The 14526-nt window shown below is 36.5% G+C and overlaps 1 long non-coding RNA gene and 1 pseudogene across 2 annotated transcripts in view; one reads left to right on the forward strand and one right to left on the reverse strand.

Moving 5' to 3' along the window:
* The window catches only part of LOC308240987, a 338058-nt gene that overhangs the window by 157281 nt on the left and 166251 nt on the right, over nucleotides 1-14526 (forward strand). The window lies entirely within an intron of this gene.
* Nucleotides 7140-9851, reverse strand: LOC308242604 (small ribosomal subunit protein uS15m-like; annotated as a pseudogene). Its single transcript has 2 exons — nucleotides 9669-9851; nucleotides 7140-7556 (listed from the first exon to the last, which is right to left on the reverse strand). The product of its transcript is annotated as a small ribosomal subunit protein uS15m-like (transcript).

The raw sequence follows: 14526 nt of genomic DNA on the forward strand, positions 1-14526 counted from the left end.
AATAACTGTTTTAGTTCTCTCTTTCCAATTGGATGCTTTTTTGTTTTCTTCTTCTCTGATCACCATGGCTAGGATGTCCAGTACTATGTTAAATAAAAGTGCAGATAGTGGACATCCCTGTCTTGTTTGTGTTTTTAGGAAAAATGGTTTTAGATTTTTCCATTGATTATGATGTTAGCTATACTTTTTTAATATATGGTTTTTATTATGTATGGTCTTTATTATATAGAGGTATGCACCCTCTATTCCCACTGTGCTGAGAGTTTTTATCAAAAATGGGTATTGGATTTGTCTAATGCTTTTTCTGTGTCTATTGATATGATCATGTGGTTTTTGTTTTTTAATTTATGTGATGTATCACTGTTATTGATTTGCAAATATTGTACTAGCTTTGCATCCCTGAAATAAATCCTACTTGGTCATGGTGTATGATCTTTTTAATGTATTGCTGAATCCTGATTAGCTAATATTTTGTTAAAGATTTCATCATTTATGTTCATCAGGTATATTGGCCTGTAATTCTCTTTCTTTGTCATCCCTTTACCTGGTTTTGGAACTAGGATAATGCTGGCCTCATAAAAATGGCTTAGAAGTGTTCCTTTCACTTGGATTTTTGGAAATAGTTGGAGGAGGATAGGTGTTAGTTCTTCTTTGAATGTTTGGCAAAACTCCCTGTGAAGTCATCCAAACCAGGGATTTTGTTTGCTTGGGAGTTTCTCGATTTCTCCTTCAACTTTACCAGTTGCTATTGGCTTATTCAGGTTTTCTGATTCTTCCTGATTCAGTTTTTGGAAATTGTATTTTTTCTAGGAATTGGACCATTTTTTCCTGGTTTCCGGTTTATTGGCAAATAGGTGTTAATAATATTTTCTTATAATTCTATGCATTACATTTAAGACTTTTCCGTGGTGTTAGTTGTAACTTCCTCTCTTTTCTTTCTGTTTTTGTTTATTTGTGTCTTTTCTCTTTGTTTCTTGATGAGTCTGTCTAATTGTTCATTAATCTTTTTTAACTTTTCAAAGAACCAACTCTTGGTTTTATTAATATTTTAATATTTTTAGCCTTTATGTCATTTATTTCTGCTTTAATCTTTATTTCCTTTCTTCTAGTTAATCTGAGTTATTCTTGTCATTTTCTTTCTAATTACTTAAGTTGAAAGGTTAAATAGTTCATTATTAATTTTTGTATTTTTTTTTTGAGGTAGTCTGGTAATGCTATGAACTTCCCCTCTCAGAACTACTTTTGCTGTGTCCCAGATATTTTTAGTTGTTGTGTGTCCATTTTCATGAAATTTTTATGTATGTATATATTTATATTTGATTTGTATTTATTTACTTTTTATTGTTGATAGTATTACAGTTATCACCCTTTTTACTCCCCTTTGCCCTCCTCCTTCCAGCTACTTCTCCCCTCCCCTGCCAGGTCTTAACCGTTCTATTGACTGTGTCAATGGGCTATGCATATAAGTATATAAGTTCTTTTGTTTATATCTTCTCATCCCTCCATCCTCATATCAAGTTATGTCAGTCTTTCCCATACCTCCACGCTTATGGTCCTAATTTATTGGTCTATTCATCTTGTTCATTAGATTCCACAAATAAGTGAGATCATTTGATATTTGTTTTACTCAGATTGGCTTATTTTACTTAGCATAATATTCTTCTGGACCAGCCATGATGTCCCAAAGGGTAAGAGATCCCTCCTTTTTTTTATAGCTGCATAGAATTCAATTGTGTAAATGCCCCACAGCTTTTTTATCCATTCATCTACTGATGGGCATTTGGGCTCTTTCTAAATCTTAGGTATAATAAATAATTCTGCTTTGAACATATTCTTACTGAGTAGTGTTTTGGGGTTTTTTAGGATATATTCCCAGAAGTTGGTCCGCTGCATCAAATGGAATTTCCATTTTTTATATTTTGAGGAAACTCCATACTGTTTTCCATAATGGCTGAACCAATCTGCATTCCCACAAGCAGAAAAGTAGTGTTCCCTTTTCTCCATATCCTTGGCAGCACTTGCTGCTTGTTGATTTGTTGATGATAGCCATTTTGATAGATGTGAGGTGAAACCTCATTTGGGTTTTAATTTGCATTTCTCTGATGATTAGTGACTTTGAGCAGTTTTTCATATGTCTCTTAGCTAGGGTATGTGCCAGGGTTCTTGTGTCCCAGCATTACAAAGGGTTCAGCATTCTGGAGAAAAGGGCTGATGCATAGATTCAAGAAGGAGTCCAAAGATGAAAGATAATTTTGAAAGGCATTGGGGGTCAGAGGATCTTCAGCTAAAGGAACTGAAGACTACTTCCTTGTCTAAGGACCCTATGCTATTTATTTCATACAATTTGTCCTAAGGCAAGGTGGAGATATACACTTTAAAGGGTAAGGTTTCAAAGGGTATACAGAAGCATTGTCAGTTTGGGGAATAGCCTACAGCTGTTCAGGTGTTTGGCCAACAGGAGGCAATAAAATGCCCTGAGCTGTCTGGCAGTTAACAATCCTATTCAAGTTTGAGGGAAGTGCTGTTTAGCCATTTCCAACAGGTAAACTACATTTGACTGAACCCTGTTGAGCTCTCCAAGCTTCACCAACCTTTTGGTGAAATTCTTGTAATTATGACATACTGGAATTGGTTCCCAACATGTATGTCCTCTTTGGAGAAATGTTTATTTGGGTCTTCTGCTGAGTTTTAAATTGGATTGCTTTTGTTCCTTTTCTTGAGTATATATTTTAATATTAACTCCATATCAGATGTGTCATTGGCAAATATGTTCTCCCATACAGTGGGTTCCATTTTCATTTTGATGGTGATTTCTTTTGTTGTGCGGAAGCTTTTTTATTTTTATGTAGTCCCATTTATGTATTTTCTCCTTCATTTCCTTTGTCCTAGGATATATATCTGCAATAATTCTGCTCTGTGAGATGTCTGAGATTTACTGCCTCTGTTTTATTCTAAAATTTTTATGCTTTTATGCATTACATTTAAGACTTTTCTCTATTTTTAATTTATTCTTGTGTATGGTATAATTTGGTGGTTTAGTTTCATCTTTTTGCATGTGTCTGTCCAGTTTTTTAAATACCATTGAAGAGGGTGTCTTTACTTCATTGTATGCTCTCATCACCTTTGTCAAATATTAATTGAGCGTAATATCTTGGGTCAATTACTGGTGTTTCTGTTCTGTTCCATTGTTCTATATGCCTGTTTTCATATCAGTACCGGGCTGCTTTGTTATAATGTCTTTGTAGTATAGTTTGATATCCAGTATTGTGATTCCTCCAACTCCGTTCTTCTTTCTCAAGTTTTCTGCAGCTACTGGGGTCCTTTTTTTTTTTTATTGATTAAGGTATTACATATGTGTCCTTATGCCCCCATTACCGCCCCCCCCCCATAATGCCCTCACCCTCACCCTCTGTTGTCTGCGTCCATTGGTTATGCTTATATGCATGCATACAAATTCTTTGGTTGATCTCTCCTCTCTTAACCCCATCCTCCCCTACCTTCCTTCTGAGGTTTGAGCATCTGATCGATGCTTCTCTGTCTCTGGATCTGTTTTTTTTTTTTCATTAGTTTATGTTGTTCATTATAATCCACAAATGAGTGAGATCATGTGATATTTATCTTTCACTGACTGACTTATTTCACTTAGCATAATGTTATCCAGCTCTATCCATGCTGGATAACAAATGGTAGGAGTTCCTTCCTTTTTACAGCAGCATAGCATTCCATTGTGTAGATGTACCACAGTTTTTTAATCCACTCATCTGCTTATGGGCACTTAGGCTGTTTCCAAATCTTAGCTATTGTAAATTGTGCTGTTATGAACATAGGGGTGCATTTATCCTTTCTAGTTTCTTGGGATATATTCCTAGAAGTGGGATCACTGGGTCAAATAAAAGTTCCATTTTTAGTTTTTTTGATGAAACTCCATACTGTTCTCCACAGTGGCTGCAGCAGTCTGCATTCCCACCAGCAGTGCAAAAGCGTTCCTTTTTCTCTGCATCCATGCCAGCGCTCGTCGTTTGGTGATTTGTTGATGATAGCCATCCTGGCAGGTGTGAGATGATACCTCATTGTCGTCTTGATTTGCATCTCTCAGATGATTAGTGATTTGAGCATGTTTTCATGTGTCTCTTGGCCTTCCTTCTGTCTTCTTTCGAAAGGTATCTATTTGGGTTCGTTGCCCATTGTTTGATTGGGTTGTTTGTCTTCATTTTGTTAAGATGTGTAAGTTCCCTGTAAATGTTGGAGATGAAACCCTTATCGAAGATAACATTGGCAAATATGTTCTCCCATGCAGTGGGCTTTCTTGTGGTTTTGTTGATGGTTTCTTTTGCTCCGCAGAAGCTTTTTATTTTGATGTAGTCCCATTTGTTTATTTTCTCTTTAGTTTCCATTGCCCTAGGAGCTGTGTCAGTGAAGATATTGCTTCAGCATATATCTGAGATTTTGTTGCTTGTGGATTCCTCTAATATTTTTATGGTTTCCCATCTTATGTTTAAGACCTTTATCCATTTTGAGTTTATTTTTGTGTATGGTGTAAGTTGGTGGTCTAGTTTCTTTTTTTTTTTTTTTTTGCATGCGTCTGACCAATTTCCCAGCACCATTTATTGAAGAGACTGTCATGGCTCCATTGTAAATTCTTGCCTCCTTTGTCAATAATTAATTGAGCATAGTGGTTTGGGCTGATTTCTGGGTTCTCTATTCTATTCCATTGTTCTATATCTCTCTTCTTGTGCCACTACCAGGCAGTTTTGAGAACAGTGGCTTTGTAATACATCTTGATATCTGGTATTGAGATTCCTCCTACTTTGTTCTTCTTTCTCAGGATTGCTGCAGCTATTCGGGGTCTTTTTTTTTTTTTAATTCCAGATGAATTTTTGGAGAGTTCTTTCTAGATCTGTGAAATATGCTGTTGGTATTTAATTTATTTTATTTTTTAAATATATTTTATTGATTTTGTACAGAGAAGAAGGGAGAGGGATAGAGAGTTAGAAACATCAATGAGAGAGAAACATTGATCAGCTGCCTCCTGCACACTCCCTACTGGGTATGTGCCCGCAACTAAGGTACATGCCCTTGACTGGAATTGAACCTGGGACCTTTGAGTCCACAGGCCGAGGCTTTATCTACTGAGCCAAACTGTTGGTATTTTAATGGGGAGTGCATTGAATCTATAGATTGCTTTGGGTAGTATGGACATGTTAATGATGTTGATTCTACCAATCCATGAACACAGTACGTTCTTCCATGTGTTTATGTCTTCCTCCATCTCTTTTTTCAATGTCCTATAGTTTTTTGAGTACAGGTCTTTTACCTCCTTAGTTAAGTTTATGCCTAGGTATCTTAATTTTTTTGGTGCAATGGTAAATGGGGTTGTTTTCTTTAGTCTCTCTTTCTCTAAGTTCACTATTGGTGTATAAAAAAGCCATAGATTTCTTGGCATTAATTTTGTATCCTGCTACATTGCTGAATTCATTTATTAAGTCTAATAATTTTGTTGATGGAGTCTTTAGGATTTCCTATGTACATTATCATGTCATCTGTGAATAATGACAGTTTTACTTCTTCTTTTCCAATTTAGATGCCATTTATTTCTTCTTGTCTGATCACTGTGGCTAGCACTTCCAGTACTATGTTGAATATTTTGTGTCTTTTATGGTTCCATATAAACTTTGGGAATATTTGTTCTTGCTCTGTGAAATATGCTGTTGGCATATTAACAGGGATGACATTGATTCTATAGATTGCTCTGGGTCAAATAGACATTTTAACGATGTTAATACTTCCAATCCAGGAACATGGTATACACTTCTATTTTTTGTAACTTCCTCTATTTCTTTTTGCAGTGTTCTATAGTTTTCCCAGTAGAGGTCTTTTACCTCCTTGGTTGAATTTATTCCTAGGTACCTTATTTTTTTGTTGTTGCAGTGGTAAATGGAATTGTATTTTTAGTTTCTCTTTCTGAGAATTTATTATTAGTGTATAAAAATGCCATCTATTTCTGGATGTTGATTTTACATCCTGCTGCTTTGCTAAATTCATTTATAAGTCTAATAGTTCCTGGTGGGGTTTTTAGGGTTTTCTATGTACAAGATCATGTCGTCTACGAATAATGTTCTTTCCAATGTAGATGCGTTTTATCTCTTCTTTTTGTTTGATTGCTATGGTTAGGACTTCCAGTACTAGGTTGAATAAGAATGGTGAAATCGGACATGCTTGTCTTGTTCCTGTTCTTAAGGGAAATGGTTTTAGCTTTGGCTTTTGAATATGACGTTGGCTGTAGGTTTTCATATATGACCTTTATTCCCTCCATTCTCCTGTTTCTGAGAGTTTTTATCAAAAAGGGTGCTGGATTTTGTTGAATGCTTTCCCTGCATCTATTGATATTATCATGTGATTTTCAACTCTTGATTTGATTATGTGATGTATCACATTTACTGATTTGCTAATATTATACCAGCCTTGCATCCCCGAAATAAATCTTACTTTGTCATGGTGTATGGTCTTTTTATTATATTGCTGGATGCGATTTGCTAATATTTTGATGAGTACTTTAGCATCTATATTCAACATGGCTATGAGCCTGTAATTTTCTTTCTTTGTAGTGTCTTTATCTGCTTTTTGGATTAGGGTAATGCTGGCTTCATAGAAAAAGCTTAGAAGTGTTTCTTCCTCTTGAACCTTTCAGAATAGTTTGAGGAAGACAGGTGTTAGTTCTTTTTTTAATGTTTGGTGAAACTCCCTTGTGAAAGTGTCCAGACCAGGACTACTGTTTGCTGGGATTTTTTTTATTATTATTACTGCTTCAATTTCATCAGTTGTTATTAGCCTACTCAGTTTTCTTTTCCTCATTGAGTTTTGAAAGATTGTATGTTTCTAGGAATTTGTCCATTTCTCTCAGGTTGTCCAGTTTTTTGCTTATAGTTGTTATAGTATTTGCTTACAATTCTTTATTTCTGTGATGTCAGTTGCTACTTCACCTCTTTCATTTCTGGTTTTATTTTGGTCCTTTTTTATGTTTCTTATTTTGTTTTTAAACTTTACCCAGATTCATTAGGTTTCCTTGATTGCTTCCAGTTCAACTTTGGAAGAGCTTTCTGTATCCATCTGACTTGTTTTCCAGCTGCTGCTGATGCTACTTATATGGCCCTTTTTTGATTCTTCAGCTTTTGAACCTCCTGGTAAACCCAAATGCACAGAGCTTTCTAGGTCACCCAGTGGCGGTGAGCTTCCGTAATACATAGAGAAAAAGGTATACTCATTCCCCAGTCCTTCCATGTATTCTTAAAGACATTGTAGTTCGTCTTATGGATGTTTTTGAGCATCTTTTTCCTCTGGTCAATGCTCATCAGCAGATAGAGCTTGAGAGCTTTGTCCTTTTGATGTTTCTGTATGTGTCTTGCATAATTTCAGATCTCGACAGTCAAGGCAACAATTCAAGCCTCCAGGGAGCTAGAGTCCGCAAGGTTTACCACAACCTTGCTCATCAATTGTTCTTTTTTGATTTTTAGCTTCTTCTTAGGGTTCCCCATTTCAAAAGACAAGAGTCTTTTGTTTATAAAAAATTATTTGTTGTTGAAAATATTACATGTGTCTCCTTTCACCCCATTGACCTCTCCCTGCCCATTCCCCCCCTCAACATAGGTCCACACCTCACTAGGGTCTGTGTCCATTGGTTATGCTTATATGCATGAATACAAGTCCTTTGGTTGATCTCTTATCCCCATCTTACCTCTCTCCTGCCTTCCCTCTGTGGTTTGACAGTCTGGTCGATGCTTCTATGTCTCTGGATCTATTTTTGTTCATCAGTTTATGATGTTCATTATATTCCACAAATGAGTGAGATCATGTGATATTTATCTTTCTCTGCCTGGCTTATTTCACTTAGCATAATGCTCTCCAGGTACATCCATGCTGTTGCAAATGGTAAGAGGTCTTTCATTTTTACAGCAGCATAGTATTCCATTGTGTATATGTACCACAGTTTTTTATCCACTTATCTGCTGATGGGTACTTAGGCTGTTTCCAAGTCTTAGCTATTGTAATTTGTACTGCTTGAACATAAGGGTGCATATATTCTTTCTGATTGGAGTTTCTGATTTCTTGATATATATTCCTAGAAGTGAGATTACTGGGTCAAATGGGAGTTCCATTTTTAATTTTTTGAGGAAACTCCATACTGTTTCCCACAGTAGCTGCACCAGTCTGTATTCTCACCAGTAGTGTATGAGGGTTCCTTTTTCTCCACATCCTGGCCAACACTTGTCCTTTGTTAATTTGTTGATTTGTTGATGATAGCCATTCTGAGAGGTGTAAGATGGTACATTATTAACGTTTTGATTTTCATCTCTCAGATGATTAGTGACTTTGAGCATTTTTTCATAAGCCTCATGGCCTTCTATATGTCTACTTTCAAAAAGTATCTGTTTAGGTCCTTTGCTCATTTTTTGATTGGATTGTTTATCTTCATTTTGTTAAATTTTATGAGTTCCCTATACATTTTGGAGATTAAACCCTTATTGGATGTAACATTGGCAAATATGTTCTCCCATGCAGTGGGCTTTCCTGTTGTTTAGTTGATGGTTTCTTTTGCTGTGCAGAAGCTTTTTATTTTGATGTAGTCCCATGTGTTTATTTTCTGCCCTGTTTCCAGTGTCCTAGGAACTGTATCAGTAAATGCATTACTACAAGATGTGTCTGATATTTTGCTGCTTATGGATTCTTCTAAGATTTTTATGATTTCCCATTTTACGTTTAAGTCCTATATCTAGTTTGAGTTTATTTTTGTGTATGGTGTAATTTGGTGGTCTACTTTAATTTTTTTTGCATGTATCCATCCGATTTTTCCAACACCATTTATTGAAGTGACTGTCTTCACTCCATTGTATGTTCTTGCCTCCTTTGTCAAATATTAATTGAACATAATAGCTTGGGTCAATTTCTGGATTCTCTCTTCTGTTTCATTGGTCTATATGTCTATTCTTGTGCCAGGCATTTTTGAGAACAGTGGCTTTGTAATATAGCTTGATATTGGGTATTGTGATCCCTCCAACTTTGTTCTTGTTTCTCAGGATTGCTGAGTCTATTCAGGATCTTTTTTATTACATATACATTTTTGGAGAGTTTGTTTTAGGTCTGTGAAATATGGTGTTTACATTTTAATAGGCCAGTAACAACTGATGAAATTGAAGCAGTAATAATAATAATAATAATAATAATAATAATAATAATAATAATAAAAACTTCCACAAACAAAAGCCCTAGTCCAAATGGCTTCATAGGGGAGTTTTGCCAAACATTAAAAGGAGAACTAAAACTGATCTTCCTCAGACTATTCCAAAATATACATGCAGATGGAACATTTCCAAATTCTTTCTATAGAGCCAGTATTACCCTAATCCCCAAACCAGATAAAGACACTACAAAGAAACAGAGTTGCAGACCAATATTCCTGATGCACATAGATGTTAAAATTCTCAACAAAATATTAGCAAATCGCATCTAGCAAGATATTAAAAAGATCATACACCTTGACCAAATGGGATTTATCCTGGAGATGCAAGGCTGGTACAATATCTGCAAATCAACAAATGTGATACATCACATAAACAAATTGAAAGGTAAAATCCACATGATCATATCAATTGATGCAGAAAGAGTATTTTCACAACATCATAAACTTTCTCCATTCTAGGGACATTCTGGTAATTTTTGAGGAGCGTGGAAGGGGGCGAATCAACTTCTTGGCTGGGCTGAACTGGTTTATGGATGTCACATCCACGCATAGCCTGGAGGATGAGACTGTGGGGAGGGGAAGGGAGGTCATGGGGGTCAGATGGAAGCCAGTGCATCTTCCACCCAGCAGCCCAAGTTCTAGGCCCTGGGTCTAAATGGAACTCAGCACCCTCACACTGTCCTCATCCTGGTGTTTTCTAACACTAGCAGGAGGCCTTGCCATGGACTTTCCCAGGCCAAGTGGGTTATACAGGCCTTTTTTGTTTGTTTGTTTCTTGATGAGACTGGCTAGAGGTTCATCAACCTCACCTGTCTTTTCAACTAACCAGCTCATGAAATCATTGATGTTTTGTACCCCTCCTCCTTTGTCATTTATTTCCTCTCTGATCTTTATTATTTCCTTCCTTCTACTTCCTCTGGGCTTTTCTTTTAAGATTCTTTGTCTTTAACATTTGCTATTTAAAGTATGATGTGTCTAGGTGTGGCTCTCATTGGGTTCATCTTGATCAGGACTCTCTGTGGGTCTTGTGTGGTATTTTTATTCACCTTGTTGGGGAAATTTTCTGTCATTATTTCTTTAAACAGGTTTGCTGTTTCTTACTCACTTTTTTCATCTTCTGGCACTTGTATGATGCGAATATTGTTACTTTTCATGTTGTCTCCCTTAAACTATCTTCCTGCATTTTAATTCTTTTTTTCTTTTTGCTGCTCTACATGGGTATTTATTTCTACCTTGTCTTCCACATCACAGATTCAATCCTCTGCATCATGCAATCTACTTTTAATTCTGTCCAGTGTGTTCTTGATGTCATATATGTTATTCTTCATTTCTGTCTTATTGTGGTTAATGGTTTATATATATTTTTTCATGCTGCTATAGTTCCCACTGAGTTCCTTGTATTTTTCATTAAGCTACTTAAACCTGTTTATAACCATTACTTTAACTCTATTTCTGATCAGTTGCTTGCCTCCACTTAGTTCTTTTTTCTGGAGATTCCTTCTTTTCATTCATTTGGGGATTGTTTCTTTCTCTCCCCATTTTAAATTTCTTTTGCATTTGCTTCTTTGTATTACATAGAACTGCTATGCCTTCCAGTCTTTGTGGAATAGCCTTATGTGGAAAATGTCTTGAGGGGATGAGTGGTGCAGTTTCTTTGTTCACCTAAGCTGGGTGCTCTAGGAATGCCCCTTGTGTGCTTTATTTGGGTTCTCCTGTTTTAATTGGGACTTGATTGTTGATGTTCCATGTGAGGGAGGGATCTCCCCTCTGACTTACTGCCTGTGAGGTTCAACCCCAATGTTGTTGTAGTGTTGACTGAACAGAATAAGACACAACAGGATAAAACAAAAAACAATACAAAAATGAAGCTACTCAATACAACAGCAACAGAAATGATTAAGAAGGACAAAGAAGAGAAAGCAAAGCAAAGAAAAAAAATAAAAAGAATAATAAAAACACATAAGCAAAGACTTAGAGGGAATATAAGAAAAAGGTAGAAAGAGTAAGATGATAAAATGGCTGTATGGAAGCAAGGAGGAAGCTAAAAGAACTAGTATAGTATGAGAAGAGAAAAGGAAACATAAAACAAATAAAGTAATAATGAATTTAAAACATAGCAATAATGGGTATATTAAGGTATAGACAGGAAAAATAAAATAAAAAAATAGAAAAACAAAATAAAATAAGAAAAATTAACAATATCAGTAAGAACAGACCAAGTGGAATAGAATCAAAGGGAAGAGAGAAATTAGAGATATGCAAGAAAAAAGAGATGAAAGAAACAATGGAGACAAACAAACAAAAAAAATAAGAACAAAAAATCCACTCATACACACACACACACACACACACACACACACACACACACACCAAAAAACAAACCCACACATAATCACACACTCAAAAACCTTTGGGTTGCTATCTTGTATCTTATGGGTGAAATGTCTCATAAATTTGAATTAAATTCATCTGATCCAGTGTGCCTTTTAGAGTCAGTTTCCTTTTTTAATTTTTTTTCTGGAAGATCTATTCAGTGAAGACTGCAGGATGTTCAAGTCCCCTACTATGATTTCATTTCTGAGGATCTCTTGCTTAAAGTTCTCCAGATGTTTTTAAATATATTTAGGTGCTCCTATATTGGGTGCATATATGTTAACCAGGGTTATATCCTTTTCCTGGATTGATCCCTTTAGCATTGTATAGTGAGCTTTATTGTCTCTTGTTATATTCTTCATTTTGAAGTTTATTTTTTCAGATATGAGCGTTGCTACCCCAGCTTTTAAAAAAATATATTTGCATGGAAAAATTTTTCCATCCCTTCACTCTCATCCTATGTGAGTCTTTTGTTCTGAGATGGGTTTCCTATAGATAGCATATAATTGGGACATGTTTTTTATCTATTCAACTACCCTATGTCTTTTGATTGGAAGATTTAATTCATTTACATTTAACATTATTATTGGTAGGTACTTATTTATTGCCATTTAAATTCTTTATGCCTATGTTTCTCTTTCTCTATTTCTTCTCATTAGCATTTTAGGCAGTGGTAGTTTGCTGGTGATAAACTCCTTTAGCCTTTTTTTTTTTTTTTTTTTACATTTCATTCATTTTGAATGAAAGCCTTGCTGGGTAGAGTAGGCTTGGTTACAGATCCTTGCTTTTCATAACCTTGAATACTTCATGCCATTCCCGTCTGGCCTGTAGAGTTTCTGATGAGAAATCAGGTGTCAGCCTTATGGGAGCTCCTTTTAGGTAACAGTTTGCATTTCTCTTGTGCCTTTAAGATTCTGTTTTTGTCTTAAGTTTTTGGAATTTTATTTAAGATGTGTTCTGTGCATGGGTCTGTTTGGATTCTTCTTGTTTGGTACTCTCTGTGCCTCCTGAACTAGTGTGACTTTTTCCTTCACCAGGTTAGGGGAGTTTTCTGCCATCATTTCTTCAAGCAGGTTCTCTATTCCTTGCTCACTTTTTTCATCTTCTGACACTTCTATGATGTAAATATCATTATGTTTTATGTTGCCCCAGAGCTCCCTTAAGCTGTGTTCTTGTTTTTTAATTGTTTTTTTTTTCTTTTTTCTTTTTGTTTCTTTGATGAAGTGATTTTTTTCTACCCTGTCTGCTAATTCACTGATCTGTTCCTAGGCTTCCCCTAATCTGTTGTGTATTCCTTCCAATGTGTTCTTTATTTGTACTATGTCATTATTTCTGACTAGTCTTTTTTCATAGTTGCTATATATTTTCTGTTGAGCATCTTTGCCATCATTATTTTGAGCTCTGTATCTGATCATTTCTTAGGTCCATTTCATTCTCTTCTTCTGGAGAATTCTTTTATGTTTTTTCATTTGGGGCTTGTTTTTTGTTTTTTGTTTTTTGTCTCCCCATTTTGGTTGCCTGTTTTAGTTTGTGTCTATGTATTAGGTACATCTGGTATGACTCCCAATCTCTAGGACAATGTTAGATGCTGTTTGTAACTGGCCCTGAGTACCATCTTGTGGCTCCCTCTACTGGGTCTGGATTCCTTTGAAAAGGAATAAGATATGCACCAAGGTCTGCTTTTCATAGCCCTGGACCCAGTAGATCAGGCAAAGACTCACATCCTCCAGAGACCCTCAGTTCAGTTGACACTTACACTTGATAAGCCTCAGGCTATTCACCACAAGGTGTGGTGAGAGTTCTTCCAATAGAGTGGGGCAACTGCCTTTCCCCCATGCAAAAACTACCTGGATAGCAAAGTTGGACCAGAGAAAGATGTCCTTAGTAGTGTGAAGAAATGTTTCAGGACAGGAAACTGGGTGGTTGTCCTCTGAGCTCCAACTCCAGAGCCCCCAACCCTGGACTCTCCTCACACAGCTCCAATCCACTCTGCCAGAGTCCAAGGCTGCACACGAAATTTTGTGCATTGGCCCTTTAAGATGGTGCCTGCATTTGCAGGTAGGTATCTCTTGCTGACAGATAGCAACCCTGCTGCTTTTCACAGCCAGGTGTTATGTGGGCGCTTTTCTCAGTTCTGGTACTCTTGGCTGGGGAGCTCAGCTTAGGGTTTATACCACAGAGTTCTCAGTGGGAATTCCCCACAGCTGAGATATCCTTCTGAAACTTCAGCTGCTATCTGTGGTAACTCAGCCAGCCCTTTTGTGTCTCCATAATTCCTACCAGTCTCTATGCAATCTCTACTTTCTGTCCTTTGTTATCAGCATTCTTCCCAGCTAGTCTTCTGTTGATTTTTCAGGGTCATTTTTCTGTATTTTAATTGTATTTCCAGTTTAGTCTTGGGAGAGTGTCAGTGTAGCTTCCATTTACTCCAACAACATTTGGGAATCTCTCCAAACTATTTTAACTACTTATTAAGTTACAGTTTATTATTTGAAGTAATTGAGACTGTGAAAGGCCATGGCTGTCCCTTCCATAAGCAGCTACCACTCTGAAGTGTCAGGGACTAAGGCAATGGTGACTTTTTAAATTGATTTGATTTTTAGCTTGTATCAGTCAGTCATGCTGACTGAGGGCTGACACTATAATGAGATGTCATGATTTGTTACTTTTATGCATTCATCTTAGTGCAGCCATTATACCAATTGAGCAGCTCTAAGCCTCTTTTCCTGTGGCTCTGAGTGCCATCTCTGCATCCTGCTATTCTGTAGACATATTCCCCGTTGTTTGCTGGCACTGTCTCTAACCAGGGCTTTCCATTTCACTTTCTCTGCTATTTCAGATAGATTCTGGCAGTTGGTGGCTCAACTCATGTCTGATGCTAAAGGCTGCTCTCTAATTGAAGTACTGTTTTCCAGAGT

The sequence above is a fragment of the Plecotus auritus genome, assembly GCF_963455305.1.
Source record: "Plecotus auritus genome assembly, chromosome: 2".
In the NCBI taxonomy this organism is placed as follows: domain Eukaryota; kingdom Metazoa; phylum Chordata; class Mammalia; order Chiroptera; family Vespertilionidae; genus Plecotus; species Plecotus auritus.